The sequence below is a fragment of the Mus caroli genome, unplaced genomic scaffold (genome assembly GCF_978045245.1).
Source record: "Mus caroli unplaced genomic scaffold, Mus_caroli_1 scaffold_2, whole genome shotgun sequence".
Taxonomy (NCBI): domain Eukaryota; kingdom Metazoa; phylum Chordata; class Mammalia; order Rodentia; family Muridae; genus Mus; species Mus caroli.
In genome coordinates, this window is record NW_028227257.1 from 85,504,546 (window position 1) to 85,532,341 (window position 27,796).

Here is a 27,796-nt window from a genome sequence, read left to right on the forward strand (position 1 = left end):
AATTTCATGTCATGTGAAGATGCAGTCAGAATCTTTTACCTTGCATATCTGGTGGTGTTCTGGTCTTTCACACTCCCATGTCCCTGGTCAATTTTTGCAGCATTCTGTAGGTCTTCAAACAACACCTTAAAGCTCTTCTACATCACTACTGGAAACAAGTTTCAAGGGTTTGAAATCTCATGACCAAGTTAAGGAGAACAATGACCCCATTTTTCTTTACTGGTTTCTTTTCACATCACTACAATAGAGGACCTGGGAAAAGATATACAATGTAAATAAGAAAGATTTATTTTTGCCCATAATCCATTATGATGGGTAACCATGAGGAGATTCATGAGAGCTTACATGTATCTCAACTAAACTTTCTATCTCAGTAGCTCAAAAAGTAAAATGATGGAGCCAAAATCAGGACTCCATACAAACTCAGAAGGCCCACTTGGAAAAAAAAACACTATCCACTGGAAATCAAGTGCTCAAAATCTTGAAACTTGTTGGACATTTCACATTCAACCATAACAATAAACTTTATGACTATAGGACTACCTTAAAAACTATTCCAGACTATTCTTTAAAGAATGTAGATTAATTTTAGGAAACTATACCATCCTGTTTTGTTTTGTTTTGTTTTAATTTTTTCACATTTCTGCATTAAAATTTCTATTTTACAGTACAATATACAAACAAAAGTTCTAGTATGAATTCACACATTAACAGGTTTTGACAGATTTATGTACCTGTGGAAGAAGCAAAGAAGAAGTCAGCTTCCTTGTGCCCCGTTAAGGCACCAATGCTTCCCCAGGAAGTCATTGTAATCAGCACCTGTCTGTCAGCAGAGTTTCTTTCTATTATTCAATATCATACAAATGGAAATGCATAAAAGTTAACCAAAGAAAAGGAACATTTTTATGTTCATGTTTTGGTAGGACAGTTCAGTATGCACCATAAAAACACTACTTCAGTTAATTTTATTACACAAAGTGTAAAACAAATTTTTGAAATTCCTCATCCGGTAAGAAAATGAACCGCGATGGTTGGTTTTCTGTCAAGTTGACACAAGCTAAGGTAATCTGGGAAGAGCAGACCTCAATTGAGAGCATGCTTTCTTGATATTGCCCTACAGACAACAGTGTGAATGCATTTTCTTGGTTAACGATTTTGGAGGGCTCCTCACATTGAGCATGGGGTCATCCCTGAGCAGGTCACACTAGGTAGTCTAACAAGGCAAGCTAAGCAAGCCATGATAAGCAAGCCATTAAGCAACATTTCTCCATGTTTTCTGCTTCCGTTTCTGACTCCAGGTTCTTATAGAGAGTCAAAGCCCTGCTTTGACTTCTCTTCATAATAGACAGTGAATAAACCCTTTCTTCCCTAAGTTACTTTCAGTCATAGTGTTTATCACAACAATAGAAAGAAAAGTAAGAAGTAAATGTGCTCTGTCTGCTGATAATAGAGGCAGGATTGAATATATGCCTGACCTAAATCCTAAAGAACAGCAGTCTCTTATATTTGGAGTGGCAGTGAGAAGGAGATTCCTAAAAGGCATCTTTTTGGCAACTGAGACCAATGATAATATTTCCTGTTGTTCTTTTATCTTTATTTTTTATTTTTGACATCATAATTTGATTATATTTCTACATTTCCTTTTCTTCACTCCTAACCCTCCCATATACCCTTCCAAACTGGTCTTCAACTTCATGGTTTACCTTCTTACTGTTATTTATTGTTATTACAGACATACACACACACACACACACACACACACACACACACACACACACACAGATTATAATACTACCAGTGTGTATATTTTCAGGACTGACCGTTTGGCACCAGACAAATAATTGGTATGCTCTCCACCTCTCCCATTATCAACTTTCCTTAGCTGCCTATGGTTCCTGTGTAGAATTAGGGTCTTTTTTGGCTTTTCTTCATCCAGTTTTTTCATATATGTTTGTGTCATTCTTTTTTCAACTCACATTTGGATGGTCATGTTGGTGAGACTTGATATGTGTAGCTCCTGATAATACTAGGAGACACACTATCACAGCCAACTCCCTGATCTGCTGGCTCTTACTATCTTTCTGCCCACTCATCCTCAATGCTCACTGAACCTTGGGTGGAACAGTGTTTTGCAGATGTGTCCATTTGAGGTGGGGGTCTATAATTTCAAATTTTGACTAGTTGTTGTTTTCTGTAATGGTCTCTTTGTGTTGCAAAATTAAGTTTCTTTGTTTAGGGGTGAAAAGTAGACTTTAAAGGATAAATGTTTATTGATTTCTGTTAGAATTTTTCTAGATTAGTACATTAGTGGTTGTAGATTGTTCTTCAATAACAATGACTTCACTAGCACTAAGAGTAGTTGGCTAGGTTCAAGTATCAGGAATGGCTCCCCTCTTAATGATCATATGTCAAATCCCATTAGAGAGCTATTGGGTACCACCAAAGTATGCACAGCACTACTGCACCCTTAGGGTTGGTATGTCATACTGTTTGTTGATATAGCTCATAGGTATTATAAATGAGTAGAAATGTTGATTGCTTCTTTTCTATAGAAGTTTGCATGGTGCTTTGTGTTACCAGAAAAGCTAGTCCTCAAAGTAGAGGCTTTTAGGCCAGTTCCAGCTCATGGGTTTCTTCTGGGCTCTGATTCTGATATGCATTGTCTTCAGAAATAATGACTTACCTTCCCCCTCTTGGGATGGGGACAGTAACTAAAGACCACAGCAATCTATAAGATAATTCATTCTGTCCCAATCAAGAACCATAGTTTCATTTATTTTTTCAAAGTTAACCAGCTCATTATTGTTGACTGAGCTAAGTTTCAAGTAATTAAAATATGGTAAACTTAAGTCTATTTTAAATAGGTTCTATGAATATTCCCAGAGACATGTTCGTAAACTCTATTACAAGAGAAAACATCACTTTGATATATTCCCAATGGGATTTTAAAATAAATGTTTATCCTACACTAAGCATATTGGATGACAACCTGTAAATTTGGTTTTAATTACTTCATATCACATTATGCTCACATATACCTTTACAAGTAATTATTACAGGATTCCCTTGGCAGCATTCTGTTTTCCCATGGAGTAAATAATTGTTGTCAGTTGTAAATAACAATAAAAAGAAATCATCCAGTTGTACATTGCACAGCAAGGTAAAACTGATCTGTTCTAATGTGAAAAGATATTGAAGACAGATCCAAATATTCACAGAATCAGGCTGAGGAGGTGATTCAGGTATTAAGAATATTTGCTGCTCTTGCAGATAACCTGAGTTTGGCCCACAGAATCCATGATAAGAGGTTCAAAATTGTCTGTAACTCTAGTTACAAGGACTCTGAAAGTCTCTTCTGGTCACCTGAAAAGGAGGGCACATATCCAAAAATATACATACATACATACATACATACATACATACATACATATATGATAGATAGATAGATAGATAGATAGATAGATAGATAGATAGATAGATAGATAGATGCATGCATACATGCATGCATACATGCATATATATATAGATACATTACATATACATTATAATAATGTATATATACATTAAACAGATAGAATAATCTTGAGTTCAGGGTGTTCAAGTATACCTATGTTCCGTTAATCTTTAGTGGAGAGGGTGTTATCATTCTTTTTTTAGGGGGGTGGTGTTATCATTCTTAATACTGCTAGAGCACTGGTGGTCTTATTTGGAAAGTATTACATTAATCAAGATGTGTTTACTAAAATTCCTTTTTCTTTTCAAGTCAACTAAAATTATGCACCAGGGGAATCAATTATGTGTTTAGGGAATTGTGTCTCTGAAGGACAAGGCTTGGGGACTATGCATTGATTTACATGAGAGTTTCTTTTGTCACTTTCCAGTTCCAGAATTATTACAAAGGCATTCACCTATGTCACAATTGCCTGTTACAGATGGGTAGTTACCTACTTCCTTAGAATATTTGCTGAAAGGGTGAAAAAAAAATGAACATCCTCTCTTTTCAAAGGAATAGTGGTGCAGCATCCTAAAATACATATATAGAGAGAAAGAATGAGTGCAAGACATGATGGCATATACCTTTAATTACAACACTCAGGAGTGAGAGAGGTAGGTGGTTCTCTGAGTTTGAGTCCATCCTGGTCTACAGAGCTACTTCCAGGGCATCCAGAGCTACACAGGAAAATTCTGTCTCAAAGAAAAATTACATATAACTTTATGATAGGAGCCCAAAGCTCAGGAGTCATTTCAGAAGGGGAAGAAAGATTTTCAGAACCAGGGGTAGTAGATTTTCACAAAGGAAAAGTGTTCATCAGGCATGACAGAAACATTGCACTAATGAACTCAGAAGAGCTACGACACTATACATAAGACCTGCACAAACCTAGACAACATCCCAGCATGGATGCATAAAGGGTTATGATATGCCAACACCCAATGAGGAATTATTGGCTACAGGTGGATGCTTAGGGACTGAGACTCAGTTTTATTTAGGAATGTGGCCCACTAGAAGCTAACCCTGTCCTAGTAGACTGTCAGTGAATATGAAAAATGAACACATAAATTTGAGAAAGAATAATGATAGAGCATAGGGAGAAGATAGAGGAAAGGGAAAGAGTTAAATTAATTAAAACACTACACTAAACTACACACACACACATACACACATATACACACATACACACACATATACACACACACCTACACACACACATACACAGACACATACACACACAAACACACACACATACACACACACATACATACATACACACACAGACACACACACACACACATTTCTCAAGTAATAAAGAGGGGAAAAAGTTTTTTTTACAGTTTTTTTTTGTCATTTTTAAAAAATAATTTAAATTTTACACTCCATATTCCATTCCCTGCTCCCACATCCACCGTCTGACTGCTCCACATCCCATACCTCCTCCTCACACCCTCTGTCTCCAAGTGGATGCCCCTATTCCCACCCCACCTGACCTCTAATCTCCCTGGGGCCTCCAGTCTCCTGAGGATTAGTGCATCATCTCTGTATGAACACAGACCCAGAAGTCCTCTACTGCATGTGTGTTGGGACCTTCATATTAGCTGGTGTATGCTGCCTGGTTGGTGGTCCAGTGTTTGAAAGATCTCAGGGGTCCAGATTAACTGAGACTGCTTGTCCTCCTACAGGATTGCCCGTCTCCTCAGCTTCTTTCTGCCTTCCCTAATTCAACAGCAGGGGTCAGCTGATTCTATCCATTGGTTGGGTGCAAATATCTGCATCAGACTCTTTCAGCTATCTGTTGGGTCTTTTGGAGGGCAGTTATGATAGATCCCTTTTTGTGAGCAGGCCATATAGCCTCATTAATGGTGTCAGAACTTGGAACCTCCCCCTTGAGCTGGATCCCACTTTGGGCCTGTCACTGGACCTTCTTTTCTTCAGGTTCCTCTCCATTTCATCCCTGTACTTCTTTCAGAAAGGAAAAATTATGGGTCAGAAATGTAACTGTGGGATGGCAACCCCATCCCTCACTTGATGTCTTGTCTTCCTGATGGAGGTGGGCTCTATAAGTTTCCTCTCCCCATTGTTGGGCATTTCATCTAAGGTCCCTCCCTTTGATTCCTGAGAGTCTCTTACCTCCCAGGTCTCTGGTGCATTCTGTAGGGTTCCCCCAACTCCTATCTCCTGAGGTTACCTGTTTCCATTCTTTCTGCTGGCCCTCAGGGCTTCAGTACTTTTCCTTCACCCACTACCAGATCAGTTTCAACTCTCTTCCCCACTTCCTCCACCAGTTCCAATTCCCCTCCAAAGTCCCTCCCTCCCTCCCTACTTGTGATTGCTTTCTTCTCTCTCCCAAGTGGGACTGAGCTGTCCTCACTTGGGCCTGTGAGCTTGCTAACTTTTTTGAGTTCTGTGGACTATATCTTCTGTCTTTTTTTTTCTTTTTTGCTAATATCCACTTATTAGTAAGTACATACCATGCATGTCCTTTTGGGTCTGAGTTACCTCACTCAGGATAATATTTTCTAGTTCTACCCATTTGCCTGTTCATAGCGGCCTTATTCATGATAACCAGAAGCTGAAAACAACTAGATGTCCCATGACAGAAGAATGGACACAGAAAATGTAGTTCATTTACACAATGGAATACTACTCAGCTATTAAGAATGAGGACATCCTGAGTTTTGCAGGGAAATATTTTTAAAAACACTAAAGCTTGTAAAGATTTGTTTATTTATTTTATGTATATATGAGTTCACTGTAGCTGTACAGATGGTTGTGAGCCTTCATGTAGTTGTTGGGAATTGATTTTTTTTTTTAGGACCTCTGCTTGCTTCAGTTGTTCCAGCTCACTCCAGTTGGCCCCACTTTCTCTAGTCTGCCCTGCTAGCTCTTGTCAACTCTGCTCGCTCAGTCCCTGCTTGCTCTGGCCCAAAGATTTATTTATTATTATATCTAAGTATACTGTAGCTATCTTCAGAAGCACCAGAAGAGGGTGTCAGATCTCATTAGGGATGGTTGTGAGCCACAATGTGTTTGCTGGGATTTGAACTCAGGACCTTTGGAAGAGTAGTCATTGCTCTTACCCTCTAAGCCATCTTGACAGCCCCGTTTCTTTGTTTTCAAGGAAGAACAGCTAACAAATATGCAGTTCATGGAATGAGTCATGATCATCATAGTATTTAATTAGACTCCTACAAACCATTCAATAGTAATTTCAAACTCTTTACAGTGTTCAGAAACTCATTCTTCCCTCCACAACACTTTCTAAAAAGGAAGAGTGGCATTGCTATAGACCTATTTGCTACCAAGTGGCAATATTTTGCCAAGCTTGAAACTAATGAAGGCAACACAATATTGAAAGAGGGAGGGCATGAGTGCTGACTGGATGTAAAGCTTGGTTGGTCTGTATTTAACTCAGATTAGGGTCTGGGTCTCACAAGACAAATTTCTCTGATATTCAAGGCAAATCTGTGTGACAAGATATGGAGGAACCTGCCAGCATGAATTGATGCACAGACATCAGAAACTTGAAACACATAGGCAAATAGGTTTGAGGAATCAGAGATAAAGGAACATGTCTCCACCCCAAGTTCTACAAACATAGTGTTTTCTGAAGGTGTTTTTCCTGCCGTTGTACCCAATGCTGAAAGGCAGGCAGAGCAGAAAATCTCTTCTATCAGGTGTGAGGAACATCAGGCGGAAGAGACACTTGCATGTCCTGCCACGTGTAGTCATGATTACGTGATGCTTCATTGGGTGCTGTTGGATGATGGGATATATCACAGTTCTTACTATTGGACAACCATTCATGCAACCTTCCATTCTCACCATATTTTTGCTCTTAAAGAAAACGCTGATGATATTTAAAAATAATTGTAAGTATGCTTTGTACAGTACTTCATATGTAGCAAGTTATCAATAAATATTTATTAAATAAATGAACAATTAAATTTTTCCAATGCTATATACTTATGAGGTGATGTTTAGATATCAACCCCTCCTTGCTTACCAAACTAGTACATGGGGGTACATTTAATTATTTGCTTGGCTGGTGATGAGACCATGTCCTCAGCAACTTTTTAACCCTCTTGGGTAACCCTTAGCAAAAAATAAATAATAATAATAATACATAGAGCTGAAGACCTACAGAAGTATTATGTGACTTTCACTTCTCCCAAACATCTCTGTATTAGATAGCTATATGTTTTTTTCTCACACAATCCATTATGGTCTATTTATTTATCATATGTAGAAGAAGAAATCTTGGCATAATTTTTTTCTCTTAAAAATTTCTGGCTTTTTATTCAGTAGACATATGTATCTGACTTGCACACTTCTATCAAAAGACTAGAAAAATAAATTGCCATATGGTATTTCAAATAAGATATGGATTATGGAGATTAGTATAGGTAACTACCTATAAGTATTCTGAGGAGGGGGATGAAAGTGTGTCAGAAGGCATATCTTCTGATGGTCTTTCTTGGGTCAAAGCTTCTTCCTCACTATAGCTTTCCTAGTCTAACAGTCGAGAACTCCTGGGAAGGCAAGTCTGAAATGGTCAATTTTCCCAATGCCCAGTAGTATCTGCTTCCTTTCTCTAGTTCCCTAACTGATGCATATGCAACCCTCCTGTGTCTGATAAAACCACAGCAGTGCCTTCCACAAAGCTCTCTTCCTTCCTAGGAGCCCATGTCCTATCTCTGACCTCTTGTTGCTTGCTTATTTAGCTTTCTGAAAGAAATGACAGCAGCCGTACTCCTTGTGGGGGGAGAGGAGAATGAGACAATAAAAGAATGAGAGAATGAGTGAATGAGAAACTTAGCTAAGGCTAAAAATTATTTAAGGGCATGCAAAGTGCCCTGAGGTATGGAAAAGAATTGCAGCTGGGATTAATTTTTTTTCAAGAGTATGAAGTTATTTGAGGGTCTAGGCTCAGAATAAATTTAGGGAGAAAAGAAGAAAAAGAGGTAGTGACTTCTTAAAACTCATAGAGAAAAAGACTCTGAAGATACCAAATGTACAAGGCCTTCTACAACAGCAGCTTAGCCTTTGCCCCAGGGCTTCTTCCCTGTCTTTTCTTTGGCTAGGAGATAGCAAGTGTGGGAACATGAATGCAGAATACAGGCTTTCAAGATAGCCATGAATGCTTGTTAATCTCTGTTCCTTCAATAATTCATAATCCAGCCCCCTTTGTTTACGTCTAACCTTCACCAGCTAGTAAGACCTACTATTTGTTCATATTAGCATGGCCAGCTTCATTCTGGAATATGGAGCAGCAGTCCTACAACCTCTGCCAAAATGTGAGTTTATTGCTCAATTCTCATGTCCCCATGACATTTGGCAGGAAGTCTACTGTCTAGTCACTTTCTATTCCTACAGCCACAAAGGTACAGTCATCTGTCAGTGGTCCTGATGCAAAGGGGACATAGGCAACTACACAGTTTCATACAGCCTCAACCTTGTAGGGACATATGGCCTGTTGGTTCATGTGTCATTATCCAGAACTGTCTTGTAAGCTTGCATCTGTCCATCATGGGCTGAGAAATACACTTACTTTGCTGAGAAAAGGTATGGGAAATGTTGACTAGCCAAGTAATACTTAACATGCATAGACAAACATTGACAACATGCCTGTATCAGTGCAGTACACTGCATGATCTGAAGCATGAGTTCAAATTTATCAGTTGTTGCTATACAGTTGTCCTGATATTAATTCTGCCCCTTCACCATTCTCCTAAACCTCATGAAATTCCTCTTCCAGAAGATGAATGTCCCCAAGCACAGGTATCCTTGGTCATGCTTTTTATAAAAGAAGGAATACTGAGCATTTTTGGACCAGGAAGCAAAAACCCTGGGCCCAGGAGTACTGCAACCCTTGGCAAGTCACTGAATAAAGTATAAGAGAACCATCACCTCAGGAAATAAACACAATAAACTGTATAAGAAACTTTTAGAATCACAGTTTGAAAGTTGTAAGTTATTGAAAGTGAACTTTATGAAAATTATTATGAAATTTTTCTGTGAAAAAAGTAGCTTGAGCCAGATTTTTAAATATTCCATAAGTAAGAAATGTCAGTGGTTGCTAATAAGACTTGTTCAAGAATAACCATGTATTCCCTTAAAAATCAAAGTTTTCAATTACATTCCCAACACTATAGCCCCAGGCTCTGGGATCTAAGTAGTTAAGGGTCTCCAAGCCCCATGGATGATTAAGACCTATCACACTAAATGGAAAATAGTGAATCGAGAACAAGAAAGCATTCCTGTCACTCCAGCAGAGGGGAGAATGTATTAGGGTTATTCGGTGTGCTGCATAATTTTATGTCAACTTAGTACAAGTAAGAATCATCTCAGAGAAGGGAACCTCAACTGAGACTATGACTCCAGAAGATGAGGCTTTAGGCATGTTGTCGATCTTTATACAGTCTTCTCCCGATGTGTGTTAAGTATTGCTTAGACCTTTGTGGATGAAGCCATCCCTGGGCTGGTAGTCTGACGTCTGTAAGAAAACAGACCGAGAAAGCCCTGAGGAACAAGCCAGTAGCAGTACTCCTCCATAGTCACTACATCAACTCCCCCAGCCCCCACCCAACCAGGTTCTCATACAGTTTGAGTTCATGCCATGGCTCTTTTCAATAGACTGTGATTCCAGATACATACACCAAATAAACCCTTTCCTCCTCAAGTTGCTTTTGGTCATGGTATTTATCACAGCAATAGAAACCCCAACCAAGACATGAAGAAATGTCATTATCTACAAGACAGACTGCAGTTTACCTTTCATTCACTCAGAAAAGCATTTATTCCCCAGAGTAATGGTATAAACCTCTTCATGACTGGCAGAGGGCAGAGAAGACTAGGGAGTGCCAGGAAAGTTTTTTCTTTTGTTTTAAGTATTTTACATATGTATATTGATTATGTGAACATGTAAGGAACTTCATATAACATTTCCATAAATGCACACTGTGTGATTTTGCTATAATCACCTCGTTATTTTAATTATCACCTTTCTTGCCTTATTTTTTCTATTTTCTTCCTACACATCTCTAGTATTGCTCCCTTTCCTTCTGTGCTCTTCTTTTCTAGATTCCACATGAAATTAAACACATGGTATTTTCTGAGTCCAGCTTATTTCACTTAACATGATTACTGCCTATTCCATTTATCTTCTGATAATTACATGACTTCATTCTTCTTTTTAGCTGGATCAAGTTTATGGGTTGATGGGCACCTAGGATAATAGCATAATTTAGATACTGCAAATAGTGAGTGCAAGTCCAGATGTCTCTGCAGTGATCATTTAACTACTGAAGTATAAATTAAAGGCACATTGTGGGGGAATTGTGGCAGAGGTCATCACTAAGCAGGAAGAAGCAGGAAGAGAGTGAAGGCATCTTTTGTATGTGGTAAACAGAATAGTAGACTGTTTCTCTTGACTTGAAGCATTTCCAAAACAAAACAAAACATGATTTGTTACCAAATGAAGAGTCGACATTTCTTTAAGTAAAGTTACTAATGGAGAAAGAAGAATCACTGTTTGAATAGCAGTATATGCCAGAAACTTGCCACCAGTATTAAGTTTTCATGAAAGGACCCATGAACCCAAGAATATGGGCAGCATCTAGGCATTAGAAAGGGAGGACAGAGCCAGAGCCCTCTAGAGAAAGAGTTACCTTGCTGATTGATACCTTGCCTCTTTCTCTGTGTGAATAACTTAAGACTTCGCAACTCCAAAACCTGTGCCACTTTAAGCTATAGAGTTGGTGGTGACTTGTTAAAATAGCAAGTGAAAAAGAATGGGTTTGTGATAAATAATAAGTAACAGGCGTATTGTAGAGGAGGTGGCTGGTTTTCATAGAGATCATAGATAAGGATAATACAGATAGATTCTTTGGGACCATGTTGTACAGTGATTCAAAGTATATATAACTTTTAAAAGCAGTTCTAAAATAGATACCATTGCGTCTGATGCCAATCATGTAAACAAAGGACTCTCATGGATGCTTTCTCTAGCAAAGCAACTGATGTTTTAAATCAAAAGTTGAATACATTGAATATTATTATGTAAGGGGCTTTTCTGCAACATTCGAGGGCAGGAAAGTTTCACGCTTAAAGGCATGGGACCTGGGGCCAGAAAATTTCATTTCATTATCTATCCATTCTGTTGAACTTGGGTTTCAGCATCCAAAACATAAGTTTACTTACAAATAAAGTGAAAGATAGCATCAGCTATATTATGGGGTGATGGAAAGCAAATGAGCTCATTCAACAGAGAAATATATCCAGTATATAATGACTTCAACCAACTCATTTGTTTATAGTATGAATACCTTCTTAAATCAACAGAATTTTCATTTCAAATTTGGGGAGGAAAATCAGGACAGGGAGGGAAAAAAGTTGGCAATTCAAACACATTATTTTGTACTTTCAAAATGCCCAATTAAATAACTACTCCTGGGGTTTTACAATGTTAGGATTGGGTGGCCCCAATGGAAGAATTATAGTCGATATTTAAATATCACACAGTAGGAAAAGCCAGGTAAGCATCAATGTTGGCAGAATTTTGTCTTAATAAGGACTATTTCTGCCTGGGTGAACTAGACATTATAGCAGCATCTGGAGCTAGTCTCTACACCCAGCGGGTGTCTGTGGACACCGATGACTCCCATTTGTGCTATAGAAGAGTAAAGGGTTGAAATCAACTGAAAAGAAAGATATGAGGAACACACAGTGCTCTTGGCAGGACTGAGCTTAAAGAATGGCTAAATTGCTTCCCTGTGCAGGGCCACAGATGGTAAACCCACTTGCACCTGTGTTTAGTTGTGTGCTAGTGTGCAAATGAGAAGCAATAACATCAAGGTGAAAAGAAAAACCCCTTCAGAAAAGTAGGTCACACATAGATGATCACTTACATCTATGGAATATAATCACTGAGAGGACTACTCCCTTTACATACTCCAAATGATAAATTTGTTTGATGTAGAAAGTATCTTCCTCATTATCGTGCTTCATTTTTAGACATGCAGTAAATATGTATACGATGAGTCTGAAAGGTTCAGTGTTACAACAAAAACTATCATGAAGTTTGTTGTAGAGCAATGCCATCCTCTATGATGTGTTTTCACTTTTACAGAAGAATCAGAAAGAAATGGTTATATGAAAATCACCACCACAGAGAGTCCATGAGGCTTTAGAACTTAGATCATGAACTTCAGAGAGCTCTATCCTTTTGTTGTTGTCCTCACAGTGGCAAGGAGCTGGGACCTATATAGAGACTAAAGCACAGCCTAAGAAAGGTAATGTCAAGAAGTAACAAAAGAGTTCCCTGGGCCAAAGGAAGTAGGTTGCAAATACAGATGTGTGGTAACTGGAGAATGTCCACGAGCAGGCCTTAAAGCCAGGAGTTCACAGGTTTGGAAATCCCCAACTATGACAGCCACACAGTTGGGAGACATTTCTTGGGTACCTTAGATAAAGCTTTGGTACCACAGGCCTATGAGTAAATAGCAAGCGAGTTGGAAAAATGAGTATCTCAGTAGCACTAGGATAGATAACAATGAACAGCCTTTCTACATGAGGACCAAGCGAATCCTCAGGTTTCTTGTTGAATTGAATAAATCGTGGAAAAAAAACAGAGATTCAAAGAAAATAATACAAGGACTTAAACAGGTTAATTCAAGAAAAAAATTTAAAACAAACAAACAAAAACAAGCCTCTTGCCAATGCAGCTTTGGGGCAGAATTCTGACATGTTACAAATATGTGATAAGAGTTAGAACTATGCTGAAATTCCAAAGCAGTTATCTCTGTGGCATTTTATATGTAGTGTTCATCCAATTGCATGTGTAAGTACACATACTCACACCTTTTAAATGAAAGTACAAATTCCTACCTTCCTACCCATGCCTTATGAACTGATACAGTGATATCACTTTTGAACAGCCTTAAAATGTTTACTCGGTTCTATTTCCTGAGAAACTTGAAATGTTATAGTATCCAGAAGAACACTAAGGCTGTTAAAGATCTGCCCTACTTTAAGACCCTTCTTTAGGAGTCTGTCTGTTCCAGTATGCATGAAAAATATATTCCATATTGAAAGATTTCAAAAGTCCCCAGGAAATAAACAAACAAAGAACAAATAAAACCAATTCTTCCATTGGCAACATCAAGGCTGAAGGTCCTGACATTCAGAGGCATCTCTTTAAGGGGGTATGAGAGAGACTTTTAACATCTCCAGGACTCTGTTTCCTTACACAAATACAGTTTTTCTTCTGTCTGGATATATTTTCTCCTTTTCCAATGAATGCTTCTGTAGTTTATATAGTGGTGTCACCCTAGAGGCACATCTACTGAAGGGTTGGTTTCCACTTGGTGAGTGTCAGAGGTAATTGCATAATGCTAATCTTACCAATGAATTAAAGTACACATGAACTTAGAATGGAGTGTACTATGAGGAGGTGGTAGAATCTGCAGACTAGGTCCACTTGAAGGACCTAGGACATTCAGGCAGGGAGGCATATAATTGCTCTTTCTGACTCTGCCTATCTCTGTTTCTCTCTCTGTCTCTCTGCCTATGTCTTTCACTGTCTTTCTGATTCTCTGTCTCTATCTGTCTCTGCCTCTCTTTTTGTTTCTGTCATTCTCTCTGCCTCTGAGTCTCTCTCTCTCTCTCTCTCTCCCTCTCCCTCTCCCTCTCCCTCTCCCTCTCCCTCTCCCTCTCCCTCTCCCTCTCTCTCTCTCTCTCTCTCTCTCTCTCTCTCTCTCTCTCTCTCTCTCTCTCTCGCCCCCCTTTCTCTCTCCCCTCTCCAGCCCACAGATAAGCAATTTTCCTGTGCTATGCCTTCTTCCCTTATATTACGACTTGTTATGAGCCTGGAAATGACAGAGCCACTTATTCATGCAAGGAAACCTCTGAAATAATGAAACATAATGATTTCCTCCTTGAAGTGTGTGTGTCAGGTTATTATGTCATAGTGATGTAAAACTAGTACTGACTTTCAGTAAATGTTCTTCTACATAACCTCCAAAAATAATAAATATCAAGAAATTAACATTAATATTACCATCATCAAGTTCTCAGATGCCATTCTTAGAGTTTTTCCAATAAACTTCATTGCAGTAGCAGGAAGCAATTGGAGCATTAGGCATTGATTTTGGTGTCATTTCTGACTTCTCTAATTCCCAGATACTTCTTCATTCTTTTCTTATCTTTGATATCTTAGAAGATAAAAGGCCAATTATTTTTGTAATTATAGTTTTAAAGCTTCAGTGTGAAATTGGCCATATAGATTAATCATTTTGATAAACTGGCTACTTTTCTTGGATGTCTTGCTCAGAAGTGGCTGTTCTATTTCAGTTTTGTACCCCATATGCCCAACAAAGTGATTAAGGGGAAATGTATTTTAAATAAAGGCCTGTTGAATGAATGAATGAATGAATGCTGTTAAGCTTATTTCATATGTGGAAGTCAGTAATTGAGTGTTCAGTTAAGGTAAAGGCTCCCTTTATTCATCTTCAGAAAATATCCCTTGGCCATATGCTTCTCTGCTGCCTTTGTCAATCAAGGCAGTGGTTCTTAATCTAAGAAGATAGCTGCCAGCAACCCATCCCCATGCAAAGAATGAGCATTGTAAGATTGCAAACTGCATAGCCTCTGTCTGCCCCTCCAAAAGATCTACTGAGTAAGGAAATCATGGAGACTTATCCAGAAGCAATGGCAACTGACAATATGCTTGAGGGATTGGCAGGTTGTTTAAAGGCAGAGGGAGGGCTGAGCTTTGGAAAAGTCATTCTTCCACATGTATAGCACAGTCTTTTGCCTTCTACTGTAACATAGTATCACTAAGGGAGTGATAGGATTGGAATGATTAACAGTACTTGGGTGAAAGAACTAAATCTCTGTTCCCACCTCGTCTACCTGTGTTGCATTTGTTCCAGGTTTCTGTGGCTCTCCAATACATGAGGATACTTTGTAGTGTGGGCTCCTTGCAGAGCAAGGAAGCTGTGGTTCTTCTGTTTTGTGTGATTACTAACATAGTGGTTTTGTTTAATTCCACTCTACTTCTGCAAACTGAGACCCCTATGTAATGATCAGCTAGTCTGTAACAATGCCTGAATAGACTTCTTGCCTCAAGAGTAGGTTTGATTTTATTGATTTTCTTATAATGCTTGTAATTTTTCCCAGTTTATTGGAGCCTCTTTTTCTTTTCTTTCCTTTGTATTCCCTAATTGCTTTATCTCTCACAGAAAGATCTGTTTGTGGCTTGTTGCATTTTTTCCTTCATCAAGAATGTATGCTGTAAGATAGGCTTGGCATAAAAAGGCAAAACTCTATTATCAAAACTTCCATTATGTCTTATGATATATGTTTTTTTCTTTCATGAAAATGCTACAAAATGCTTTTGTCCTTCATTTCATGAAAAATTGTACTCTCTAGAGGACGAGAAAACCATCTGTTATGTTCTGTGCTTTCATTTCAATGTTGTGTTATTAGTGTTTGGAAAAAATACATTTTAACTTGGTTGTTTGATCTCCTTTGTCCTTCTGAATATCTCTGCATTGTTGTCTGTGTTTTAACAAATGAAATGAAAAGCCACTCAAGGTCACCGTACAAACCCCCGAGGAGAAGCCTCCTTTCTGATGCATGCATTCACTAGCTAACAGTTATAGAACACAGACTAAATGCCAAGTAAGTTTTCAATTACTGGAAATACGGAGAGAACAAAATTCAGGTTTCCTTGTGCTGATGCTAAATAAAACTGAAGAGAGGAGTTGGAGCCATGGATGCTCTCTCCTGTGATCTTTTTTATGTTCAAGTTCTGATGTGAACTTTGGAACCTCAAAAACGTGTGCTAGAGTTTGAGCATTGTGGTAAGGTGACTCTCCTGTATTAATTTGAACCTCTGTGATCTTAACAATCAGTTATAGGTAATGATAATTTCTGTTTGGATATTTTTGTGAGATTAGATAAAATACTGCGCCAAGATATTATTCCTCAGAGTGCTAGACACATAAGTGCTCACTGGACCTGAAATATATATATATTTATCAACTTGCCTCATTTACAATTAATCCACAACATCATAAAAGTTGTTCTGTTGTTCTCTCTCTCTCTCTCTCTCTCTCTCTCTCTCTCTCTCTCTCTCTCTCTCTCTCTCTCTCTCTCTCTCGTATGTGTGTACATGTGTGCATGTGTGAGAAGGTGAGGGCACACACACATCCATCACAGTGAACAGGGGAGTGTCAAAGAGAACTTTCAAAAGTCAATTCTCTTCTTCCATGGTGGGCTTGGAATAAATCTCAGGTCACTGGGACTGCATTGCAACATAGCATCTGCTTTCACCCACTGATTCATCCTGTCAGCCCCCTAAATATATATTTTGCCTGCCTGTCTAAATACTTGACCCATCATACAATAAAATGATGCATCATTGGACATGGAATTGACTGTTTCCATTTCAATCAATGAATTAAAACAGAGACTTGAGAGTTGATGGGTGACACATAAGTGCATCATTTTTGCCTTGTAGTTCTAACCTCTTCCATCCATCCTAACCTCAAAATAATTCCATTTATAGTTAATACATAGACTAGCAAGCAGTCTAAACTTCACTGATATTCCTCAGTTATACTTTCTGCTAAAATGAAGCGTATCATAAACAATGAATCAGGATAAAATTCTCAGCAAAAATAACTTCATCCTCTGCTCTTTGATCCTGCCCTTCCCAGATAACAGAGCAAACCTTTAAATATGTCATGTAAACTCTACCCAGGTGCTTTCTTATCTACAAGGGCTGTCCTCTTTCTTTCTCTCTGGACAAATCTATTCATCAGGGAAAAGAAATACAAAACAAGTCAGATACGGGAGAAGGGAGAATTACATAAACCTTTAATAAAGAGTTCAAAGAAAGTGACATCTTAAAAGGAACCAGTTCAAAAACTAAGCCAAGAGCCTTTCAGTGAGAAAACATCCAGTCTCAGAAAGCAATCAGCAACTAATTGCAGATCCTTCTATGCATTAAGTATTTTGCAAACGACTACCTAAAAGCAGCTTGACATTCTCTGCCCATGTGGATAATAGCCTGACATGCACCAGGTAAAAAAAAAAAAATGTATTGACCTCTGCTAAATTAATAAATGAACCAAAACTACTCAAAGACTTAGATATTTCCTAACAACATGTCTTCCATGTATAATACAGGCAAGTGCTGTGGGCAAAATCTGTATGGAATTATGAGATAAATCAGTTTAAGATGATGAGTAGATCCCTTTCAAAGGAGCATATGCACAATTTAAGGACTGACCATACTTTATGGAATTCTCCTTCTTTTGAACAATGGTATTTAACTATCATCCTTATCAACGTTTCTTTATAGTCAACTCACTCCTTGTTGGCCTGCATCTTTCTCCCGTAATATTTATTGTACAAAGGACTGTTTCTCAAACGACTCACAGATAAATCTCCTCCTTGATGGAGGGTTTTCCCACTGCCTATTATGTGCCTATTGTGGCTCAGCCAACAATTTATTACCAGCTGGAAAAGAAGGCAATGAAGTAAAAGACTGAATTGTTTTTATGGCTGTGTCCATATTTCTTAAAGAGTAAGAGCCTTTATGGAAAGAATTTATTCTGGAACTCTATGAGCCACCATTCATTTGGACTAAAGTGAACTTGTTATAAAATATTGAAAACAGAATCAAATTCTATGAGGCTGTCATTCTGTTTTACTACCCAGAGCTACTTCAATCCCCACCTACTTACTTTCTACCTTTTCCCAAATAAAGTAGTGCTGTGAGCCTTCAAACTTGGCTTCTATTGAACACCACAAATATTGGCTAGAACCAACACACAGCCTTAGAATATAGGGGCCTCCTCTGACTTTCATTCAGGGAAAAATCTCTCCATTCAGTACAGGATACATTCGTTGGTGGCTATATATTTATTAGACTCAAAGTGGCAGGATACAGCAGTGGTAAAAAATATTAGCAAAAAATTTATAAGGCATCAGTTTGATCCCCAAATTTAGAAGGCAGCATGCTTGATAACCTTGGCCATTTGCTTCATCTCTCTGTGCCTGCTGCATATGCTGAAAGTTCAGAGTCTACTCATAAAAAACTCTTCCTAAGTTTGGATCAGCTCATTTAATACTATTCTTTCCAGATTAATCTATCTATTGTGAATATGGGCTGGTTCCAAATTTTTTATACTGTGAAAAGGCAGCACCAAGCATAGTGCTCATACACATACCTCTTGGTTGTATATGGAGTCTTTTATATAAATGCTGAACAATTTCAGACTTAGAGTTTTTTTTGAGGGGTTGGGGGTTGGGCAAGTAACAGTTTTAGCAAATGTATGACTTACTATTTTTCTTATTTTCTACCCTTTATCTCTCATCTTGGAGTTGTATTGCATATGTGGATATCCATCTAGACGTACAGGTGCTACATTTGGAGGCCAAAGACTGTCACTAAGTATCTTCCTAGATTATAGGCTCTCTCCCTTAATCTGGGGATAAATAGTTCATCAACACTACCTCCCAGCAAGCTCCAAGAGTCATCCTGCCTTTGATGACCCCAGCAATAGCATTATACTCATGAGACAGTATGTCTGGCTTTTAAATCGGTGCAGGGAATCTGAACACAAGCCCTCATCATTATCTGGCAAGCTCTGTAATCACCAAGCCATTCCCTTACCATTGCTTTTTCATTTACCTTACCAAATCTTACAATGTGCAAACATGTAAGAAGTCTGTTTCTATTTATTTATTTATTTATTTAAAACAATCTTTACTCAGAAGTACATCAATATCATGTCCAGTCTATCATGTTATTTCCAATAAATGAATCTCTGAGAAACCTTTAAATAGTGATCTGCAAAGTCAAATCTCAGGAAACAAATGGCATCTGTATTGGTACCTATCATCTAGCCTATCACTAGCCCATCAGTGCATTTTTTTATGTCAGAGTATTCCATTTATAACATAATAATTATATTTTAATTAAGATACATTCTAATACAGTTTCTACATAAAACTCTCTCTTTATAGATATAGATATAGAATATATATATACATAGATAGATGTATAGATACATGTATAATGAACATGATTACTTACTCCCACCCTGTGTTATCTCACTCCCTTTACTATCAAGCCCTAACCCATCCAACAAATCTCTTCTTTCTTTGAGATTTATGTACTGGATGTCCAAACCAAGAAAGCTTTCTCTAACTCAGTAATAAGGATTTCATCTGATATTTTCTCAGAGAATGTTGATGGAATTGGATATTAAATTTAACCTGTGATTCATTTCTTTCTTTCATTATTTATTTTACAAATACATATTGTTTATATTTCTCACATGCAGTAGTATAACATTTGAAATATGTATCAATTTTTGGAGCAATGAAGCAAACTGCCTAGCATTTTTATTGTTTTCCATATTTAAATGTTTTACTAGGAAAATTCCTAAAATCTACATACTAGGAATTTTTCAAGAATTTAACACATTATGATTAATTATTGCCACTATGGTGCACTACAGAGTTTTTAATTTAGTTGTGATTTCTTACAAAAAGTTTTGACATTATCCATTTTTCTTTAGTTTGTATATAAGCTAGGTAAAAGTTGTCAATGCTTATTGATTTATTTCAGCATTGTTTATTTAAAATTATTATCATTTCTCACTAAATTAACTCTAAATATGTAATTAATAACTTGACTCCAATTCTAGTGCCTTCTCTTGAACTCTTTTTCTTTGGTTGGTTTGTCCTATAAATAGATGAAAATTACTTATAGGACAAAGATAACTCAAAGACATACATATTACCAAAGTCCACCAGCACCAGGTAATAGTTCACAAAAGTTTAGAAGCTGTAGGACACCACACAACCTTCAGGCAACTCTACAGGCTGGAAAGTGTCCCTTTTCAAGTGGTCCTATTGTTCTAAACCTCTTCCAGGCAGTAGCAGCTGATTTCTGTTTCTTCTAGAAAGGTGGTCTGGGCTCAGAATCTTCTTTGCCACTTGACTCATTTGATAAGTCTTCTTTGCAGCTGGGTTTGTCTGTTTACTAGTGAGGAGAAGGGGGTCTAGTGAATTTCAGGGACTTCCTGAAACCATTTTCAGTTTTTTTTTCTTTCTGTTTAGTTGGGGTTTTGGTTGGTTGGTTGGTTGGTTGGTTGGTTTCTAATTTTGATGGGTATTTTTTATTTGTTTGTTGTTTGTTGTTTGTTTCGTCTTCTATATTAAAGAGCTTCCCTGTAGCATTAATGTTTCAATCAGTAGAGGAAAGCACTACATAGCAAGTGACCTTCCCAGTGATACCTTCTAACCCACTAAGAAGCTCCAGCACACTCTCAGTCTTATTCAAGCATCCTGAAGACTTTACAATGGCTAAAGAATGGACCTTGCATTAAAAAAATAATATTTGTCCTGATCTTCCTAGACTTTCTTCGGTAACTAAGGAATTTACTGTCAGTGCTTGTTAGTGTGTGGAATATAATTGTCCACATACTCTTCTTAATTAATATGTGATCTATATATGCCTCCAGACAGCAACAACAAATAATCTTTATCATTGATTGATCATATGAGTAGATGTGTAGTTTTTATTGCTTTTATTGTTATCATGTATTAGAATGACATGTTTACTTATGACATTTCATATGTATATATATACTAAAATATTATTTTGATCATCTTCTATCCTCTATAATAATATCCTATTCCTATTATCATTATTCTCCATCTACATCAACACCTTCTTCTACCTTCTATTTTTATGTAACATCTTAATTTTTCTTTAATTTTTATTGTTAGACTTGTGTGTGTGTGTGTGTGTGTGTGTGTGTGTGTGTGTGATTATAACCTGAATCCATTTAGCATTGTTCATATGTATTTGTTTTTCTCTTGGAAGTCATTAGATGTCTGTAGTATTCATCCAGGTGTTGAGCTTCAGCATCCACATTGATATGCCAATTCCTATTGTTATTATTAAGTTCTTGGCCTAGGTGATCATATTGTTGAGAATTCATGGGTACAGCTTCCCTGAGATGTATAGAAGACACAATCTTGCCATTCTAATTCTCTGGCTCTTACAGTCTTTCTGTCCCCACTCCACAATGTTCTCTGAGTCTTAGGTTAGGGGTTATATTTTATATGTATCATCTGGGGCAGGCAGCTCATGGTCAGTTGTTCTCTCCATTTTGCACTGATGTAGATTTTTGTAATGGTCTCCATTTACTGCAAAAAAAAAAAAAAAAAACCCTGATGAGCAATGAGCGCTACACGTAAATATGGATATAATGATTAATATTGAGAATAGAGTTAGAAATTGCCATGTTTTGTGTGATAGCTTTTCAATGAAGACCATATAGTACAAAGGAAATGAAATTCTGCTTACAGCATTTGAAAACATAACCAACTACTATATTTTGATCTTAGACATTGTGACTTTGCTAAGTCTATTAACACTTTCTAATATTACTAATACAGTACTTGAAGACCTCTATGTATCTTCAAAATCTCATGGTATCTGTTGTTTACAAAAAAAGTGGATTTACTTCTTTTGCAACGTATTTGCCTTTTATGATTTTTTTCATTGCCTTGTTGCACCATCAAGGTTCCCAACAACATTGCCAAAATAACATTATTTTGAGTGACTCTTCTTCATATTGTGTGGAACCCATTCACTTCTCCATTCTTAGGCTTGGTAGATTTTACTTTTTCTTGCCTTAGTTCTTCCTTCTCTCTATTGCCATCCCTCTGTAATTTTATGATGCTTTCTCAGATGCTGGATATTGTTGTGTGTCTAAATTTGGCAGAGCATTTAAACAACCATGACTCAATAAGAGGTTGGAGGCACTGTCTGTGTTTTCCATGGACTCTCTTAAACCATTCTACATCCATAAAAAGTTTCTGTGTTACCCATTTAGAAAAATTAAAAGAATGTAGAACAGGGGCATTTCTGTACTAATTGTTATAGTGACCACCCACGAGGATACATGCATAAATCCTGCCTTAAAAAAAAAAAACCTACCTATAAACTGCAGCTGAGTGTAGACACCTGAGCAGACACAGCTGAGATTATTGTAGATCCAGGTCAGAGCAGCTGAAACTCACAAATGCTTTAATTGTTCCACACTCATAAAATTTTATGATTATTTGTGTGTAACATCACTGTGGCACTAGATAGCTGGTGCAGTAGATTAGAAGGAGCCTGTAGAAATCTCATTTTGTTCAATCTAGGGTTGCCAATTAGCTACTTGGAGACTTTCCACACTTCGAAAGCATCACATATTATCTTATCTTCATGTAGATAGTTCAAAGAGAAGGCAATGAGCTACTTAGATGTGATTTTGAAAGAACTTTTCATGTTTAAAGCCTCCATGTAACAATATTTATAGTAACCAGGAAGACATCATTTTCTTGTGTATACATGGGGGTGTTTTAGAGTAGGAGAAAGCCAGAATTTGATAATCCCAAATAAATTCAGCCCACTATTGCATGTCATGAGTATGTGTCACTTGCCATGTCCCCTTCTTCAGCTCCAAAAGCAGTCTCCCTTCAGTGTGCTCCATCACAAGAGAAGTGTCAGCAGTGGGAAAGCAACACTCCACTCCCCATTCCAATTTCACAGTTCAGTAAGGAACAAGTATGAGCAGACAGAAGCTTGAGACAAGAAGGACAATCACAACCAATGAGGGAACCCAGTCATCTATTCTGCACCCTTCCTCCTCAAGGGCCTTTCAATTTGTACAAGGGGAAAAAAAAGAATTCAGAGCGGGCATCAAACCCTGAAAAGGTACCATATACAGTCCTCACTTCTTCAAATGACTAGCATCCAATCAGGCAGAGACACGGTTTGCTGTCTCTCCATTAATCTCTGATTGCGTTTCAGCTTTAAGGTGTTTTCTTGTTGTTGTTGTTTTGTTTTGTTTTTGTTTTTTGTTTGTTTTTTAATAAGCTCCTTCTCCAAATCTGTGCAGCTGAAGGAAAGGGGACAGAGGACAATGAAAGTGACATCTGTCAACCAACAGTAATTAAGCAGAGATGTGTGGAGTTCTATGGCTCTAAATGGCCCTGTTAAAGTGTTGATGAGCAGTGAAACGTCTGATTAAATTTTAAACAGGGATAAATTGGTCAGTCCCTCCATAGGACAAAGCTAATGGAGGAGTAGCCTAACAAATTAAATGAATACTGCCCCAGGGCTAGTAAAGAGACAGGCTGGCACAAGCATGCCTCATCTATAGCCTAAGTGTAACTTCTTCAATGTGATCACAAAGAATATGCCTCTCCAAGTACTACAGAGTTCCAGACAAAGCTACTTCACTAGAAAAGGAATAAACTTAGAGAATGGAAAATCGAAATGCAAGTCCATCTGGAACACTACATAAATAATCTAAGATGGCTTGCCACATGACCACATCAGATTCTTGTTTGCTCATGCTCAAAATTTAGAGGTTGTCCAGAGATAATTTCAAATACCAGAACACTGGATTTTATATTTTAGAAGTAATTTAGATAGGAACCAAAATTTCATGTTTATGTGACAGCCAGAAAAGGTGTATATAAAGATCCAGAGTGTGTACTGCAAATTCCTAAGTATCATGGCAATAACTAAAAGGATCAATAACCAACTTCCTATGGCTTTAGAGCCCATTTCATCCTTGAACAATAGCAAGTCTCCTCCCATTTTTCTAACAGGAAAAAAATTATAAAAATAAATGAATTTAAAGCAAATAAATTAATTTTTCACAACTTTGTTTTGATACAATCTAACAAGGAAGGCCCAAGCAAAGAAGTTTTAGCACAACCAAAGGAACAGAAAAGCTTGAAGAAGCACAAGGGTCATAAGAGAAGATTAGAGTAGTAGCTCGTGCTCTAGTAAAATCTTACATAAATATTCACCTCTCTATTCATTTGGAAAGACCAGAGGGCAAATGACTGCTAATGATAAGACTTACAACTTCCAAAGATACATGGGATGACATTATGGAGTAGAAGCAATCTGAACAGCATGACTTCAAATTTACTGACCACAGAGTGTTCTTCCTATGCACAAAAGACTGACACGGTCTGGAATTTTACGTGATCATAAAGATCACCAAATTCAGAACCTGTGTTTGATGTGTCTTGTAATGTTTTGGCACCTGTAACTACTATTTACCATATTTCCATTCTCTTCTTTCTTTCTTCTTTTATCTTCTCTTTCACATTGGTACCTTATCATATGATCACACTGAAGAAATCATGTTTAAGCTATAGAAGAGGGAAGCATGTGCCAGGTTGTCTCTTTAATTTGTTTCATCTCCAAGTGGTAGTTTCTCTTTCACTCTTAGTCTCTCAACAACAACAACAACAAAAGTTCACCAGAGTGGAACAGATAATTGAGGCAGTTTATTCAGCAGGCAAAGACTAGAACACTTCACAGAGAAAGGCTGGAAAAGTATGGTCCATAGCAGAGGTTAGCAGTATGACAGGCTCTGAGCTGTGGACTTTTAGGACTCTTATGACTAAAACTTGACTAGCCTATTCATAAGTCTAGTAAACATTTTTCCCTTCCAAATAATGGTAGAATAGGAATTCCCCTTAGGATTTTCTTCTGATTACTTTATAAAAGCCCATGAAGAAAGTGTGTGTGTGTGTGTGTGTGTGTGTGTGTGTGTGTGTGTGTGTGTTTGTATGTGTGCCTGAAACTACAGTGTAAATGGTTTTACAATGAAGCCAGTTTTATTTTTCAGCATTGAAGACCTTACATTGGTGTGCACTGGGAAAACTGGTCAAGTTTCTTAGAATCTTAATTTGAGATACAGCAGAAAGAACTTAACTACAGCTTCAAAAATACTTGAAAATATCACAAAATAACATTTTGACCATCAGGGGACACATTACCCACAGCATAGCTACAGTTTCCTTGGCTGCCTTATGTCTACCTCACTGACCAAATCAAGGATGCATTTACCCAGCTGAGGCTATAGTTTTCTTTATGTCCTATCTAAGTATTTGCTCATCCAGACTCAGCAGTGAAGGGACTCTAGCCAATTCAGTCATGACAAACATGGGTCTGGGAGGCATTGCTGTTCTTCCCCATTCTCTCTTCTTTGTGCAAAACCATTAGATTTCATTTCTAAAGCTAGCCACCAAGGTCCATTTCCTTATTTGAACACTTCCTCTTCCTGAGACTGACTACAAGGTCCAGCTATAAAAGTATTGACATCTATCAATAAGAAGCCCACTTTGGCTCACCTACTTAACATGCCCAATTAAAATTTATGCCCCATTCTAACACAAGGTTTTTTCCTTTTATCTTTATATACCATTTGCCTGTAGACCACATCTGTCTCCTCTCTAGAGGCAGTCCTTTGATTCCCCCACAGGAACAAATATCACTTCCCCCTCTTCCTTGCCACTTTCTCCCCTCTTCTTTTGTGTCCTTCCTCTTTGCCAAGGTTATCTACATATTATCTTTGTCCCTTATCTCTCCTCTCTATCCCTTTGGGACAAATAAATCTCCTTTATGCTTAGAACTTTGTCTTGGGGTGTCTTGAGCCAACTTTGAAGTTCCTACAAGTGGGAGCTATTAATAATGCATTCTTGTAGATCTGAGCCATTTGCTATCCTGAAGCACCTTCACCATTCCTCTGGGTTTTAACAACAGAGGAAATCTTCTGTTTTCATGTTTAAAATCTTCAGTTCCATTACCATGAGTCTCAAGTAACCTCAGCTACTTAATTTTTTGTCTTCATAGATTAACCCCTTCTCTCTAAGTAGATCATTTCCACTAGCAATCAATCACATTCATATATTTGTAAATAGTATCCATCAGTACCATACACACACATGCACACTGCTACATATGCACATAACTGACTATTTCAACTTCCATTTACATACAATTGAGATAGAGAGATGACAGATAGATAATTCAAAGAGATGCACTTCTCTATTTATCTTCTACATTATGACATTTTACTCAACTTTTAAGAGTTTAACTGCTTTAAAAATGATTTATATTGTTAAGACAAGAAACACAAGAGAAAGAAATAGACTATTGTTTTCATCAATTCTCATTGTTGACATTTTTAGTGAGAACAGAGATACATTAGTTTTGAAGGCAGAATTGGTCAAAAGAGAAATTGAATTTTCAAGATCCACAAACTACCTTTACATATAATAAAGCTCATGGTTTATAGAATCTGACTGGAAACATGATACGTGGATATGGAGGTTATAACTTGACCAAATTTTTATCTACTTGTTTGATAGAAAGTAAGAGACAGAACACATTACAGCACATTCTGGATAGATAAGAGAGGGCACTGAACATGTTAGGAGAACAGACAGAACACACAATCCTAGGTCTTCATTCTAGATCAAAACCATGCAAAAACATGTTACTTAAAACTAACATGAAATTTAAATTAAGTTCTTAACAATAAAGTTCATTTCTTATTTCGATGCCTAATTTTTTTTATTTCCTGTGAAAAAATACCACACCCAATAAGAAGCTATCTAAACAGTAAATTGAAATATTTGTGGGATAAATATAGGAGAACAAATAGAAGATGGTGCACTTGAATTTCACTCAGCTTCTATAAGCATAAATGGCCCCTCTGCACTCTTACTTGGGGAAAAGAAGGCAACTTAGCCATGGCCCGACAGGTCACTTGTGAAACTGCTTCTAGGAGCCATGAATTAACCCCACAGTGCAGTGTTTCTCAACTTGTGGGTCATTTGATTGAATGACCATTTCACAGGGGTCACCTTAGACCATCAGAAAGCATAGATATTTACATTATAACTCAGAACAGTAGCAAAATTACAGCTATAAATTAGTAATGAAAAAATCTTATCACAACATTAAGAACTGTCTTAAAGGGTTGAAGCATTAAGAAGGTTGAGAACCAGTGTTATAGTAAAAGATGAAAAAGTGTGGCACCCCTGGTTATAGTATGAAGGATTGATGCTGACAAATTCTACAATGTTTTCTCTACCAACCAGGACAAAGGGCAGAGTCAATGCCCAGAATGGATGGGCACTAATGCATGATAATTACACTTTCAGCACCACATTCTGTTCCACTTAGGAGGCTCAAAGATCATCAGGATTCTCAATAATCAGGTGTAGTTAAAGACATTTCCAAGGAACTTGCTAAGGATCTCCAATATACCTTCATATATCAGTGGACCTTCTTATACAAAGACTTATGGGAAGATGCAGGATACATGAACCCATCTTCACAAAGGCTCACATTACCATGGAGAGAAACAAATCATGCTGATAGGCTGAAATGCACTAGGCATT